We start from the raw sequence: 2,716 nt of genomic DNA, 5'->3' as shown, positions 1-2,716 counted from the left end.
CCTAGTTCGTTTCCCCGAGTTAGGAGTCTTTATGTTCTGTCTCCCTTCCTGATATTTCCCAACATTTCTTTTCCCTTCCTTTATATTCCCTTTCACTATTATTCATATTCCCCAAATGAATGAGAACATACACTGTTTGTCCTTCTCTGATTGACTTATTTCACTCAGCATAATACCCTCCAGTTCCATCCACGTTGAAGCAAATGGTGGGTATTTGTCGTTTCTAATTGCTGAGTAATATTCCATTGTATACATAAACCACATCTTCTTTATCCATTCATCTTTCGATGGACACCGAGGCTCCTTCCACAGTTTGGCTATTGTGGCCATTGCTGATAGAAACATCGGGTGCAGGTGTCCCGACGTTTCATTGCATCTGAATCTTTGGGGTAAATCCCCAACAAGCACTGGGTGTTCTTATATGTAAATGATGAATCACTAAATTTTACTCCTGAAACCAATATTACACTAATATTGACTAACTAGAATTTAAACAAAGAATTGAAAGAACAAATAATTAAAAACCATAGATTTTAAAATATAGAACACAGAAATAAAGATTGCATAGAATTCTAAAAAAAGAAAAATATCTGAGAGTCCTAAAAAAGAAAAAAAATCACATGTTATACATTTACACTTGTTAAAGACACAGAAGAGTGTATAAACATATATCCAATTAAAAAATAATAAATGTGATCTCCCATGTAGGAATCATCTAATTATATATTGAAGTATTCCCATTATCTTAAAATTCTCTCGTAGATCCAAACCACCTGGTGTTGAAAATGATCATTTCAGATTGAATTAGTGCTTTCACATTATTCAGGTCCACGGTGATGAGTCCATGACTGTCCTTAGGACGCAGCTAGTCCTTGAGTAGTTGATAGCAGCTCCAAAGGCCTCAATAAATTTGTCATTATGAAGAGTGAAGATGAATGGGTTCAGAAAAGGGGTCACCAGTGACACTACCTGTTGTACTTGGCTGCCTGTGTTTGCTTGGGTTTCACACAGAGGAACAAGCAGGTGCCATTGCCAATCATGACACACACATAGAAAAGGCTTTCCTCCACCCAGAGGCTGAGGGGATCTTGAGGAGGTGAAGATGATGTAGGTATAGGAGACAATTATAGGTAGGGGTACAAGAACCAACCATAATGAATATAGTCATTAAAAAAGGATAAACTGTGAAAAGGCGGTCATCACAGGATAATTTGAGCAGTTGCCCTCGGTCACATAAAAAAAAATGGTCTAACATTTTTTTTTCAGAAGGTAAGCTGAAATGTGGCAAAGACTAGCCAGATTTGAAATAGGAACCCAAACACCCATGACACAGTGACCACCCAGATGCAGGTGTGGCTGTTCATAATGATGTTTTTTCTCAAGGGGTTACAGATAGCCACATACTGGTCCACAGCCATTGATCCCATTAATATAAATTCTGATGTGCCCAAACAAAGGTACAAATATAACTGCATGGCATGCTGTCAAAGATACTGCCTGAATCTCAGGAAGCAGCAAACCTCAGAGCATCAAGGGGATAGAAGTAGATAGAATCTCCAGGACAGAGTGGTAGCCAAGGAAGAAATACATGGGGGACTGCAGACATTTATCAACATGGACAGTCACAATGATGACCATGTTCCCCATGACTGTCACTGAGTAGAAGAGGAAGAAGGTAGCAAATAAGATATTATATAATTCTGGGGAGCCAGGAAAGCCTAAGAGATAGAATTCAGTGGCACTACGATTCTCCAACATTTAGTTCTGAGTGGTTGTTCCTTGTGAAATCTAGAGAGTAAAAAAAGAGATCACACGGATTCTGATCCCAAATGGTTTCAGATAGAGAAAATATTCCCCTCCTGTTCATAGATTCCACAACATGACTAGGAAGGGTTGAGGTTCTACTTTTCCCTCTACATAATCAGTGCTGATTTTTTTAAAGAATAATCATGATATGTCAAGAAAATTAAATTTAGCCAAGAAGATGAGCCCAGTTACTAATGGCATATCATAGACGCCAGCCCCCTGCCCCATGTACACCACCTGCATCTCTCAATCCACAGATTTTCCTGCCTTCCATCGTGCTGTGAATAGTCATCCAATCTGCCTCTTTGACCACTGTGCTCCTTTTTACCACTAATTCCCTTCCATCTTAAATGTTCTAAACTATGTGATATACTGAAAATATTCTGTCCTGTGAGTTCTGCTCCAGTATCATACACTATAGAAAGTGTTCCTGCCCAATCCTACCAAGAGCTGGTATGTGCTTACTTTGCTTTTTCATGACATAGGGTCTATTTGCACTGGATCCATTTGAAAGCTCTTCCTTTCCCTCTATCATCATTGGTGTCACTGCTAGACACAAGTATGAACAACTCTTTAAGGGTTTTCTATAAGATCTTGAGGGCAAGGACTAAGTATTTCTCAGCCTACAGATCAGCTAGCTGCTTGACTGAATTACCACTTTTTTTTTGCCTCCCTATTCTTGGAAGGGGAAGCCTGTCCTGCTTTTCTCCTAGGTAAATGTCTTCTCATAGGTGACAGACTAACCAGAACCTGAGCTTGATCAATCAAGGGCCTCTCTCTCCCAATCCTAATACCAACAATCCACCTAGCCCAGTATAGTCTAGGAGGAACTAGAGGAGGACATGGGAGGAGCTGCCATCCTCTACCAGTCCCACATCACATCTTGTTGGGACCAGCAGACAAGAGGCTA

At 40.0% G+C, this 2,716-nt stretch overlaps 1 pseudogene; it reads right to left on the bottom strand.

Moving 5' to 3' along the window:
• Positions 1–965: 965 nt before the first annotated feature.
• LOC121488737 lies at positions 966–1,758 on the bottom strand (annotated as a pseudogene).
• Positions 1,759–2,716: the final 958 nt, after the last annotated feature.

This window comes from Vulpes lagopus, chromosome 4 (genome assembly GCF_018345385.1).
Source record: "Vulpes lagopus strain Blue_001 chromosome 4, ASM1834538v1, whole genome shotgun sequence".
Lineage (NCBI taxonomy): Eukaryota > Metazoa > Chordata > Mammalia > Carnivora > Canidae > Vulpes > Vulpes lagopus.
This window is presented reverse-complemented; position numbering and strand designations above follow the sequence as displayed.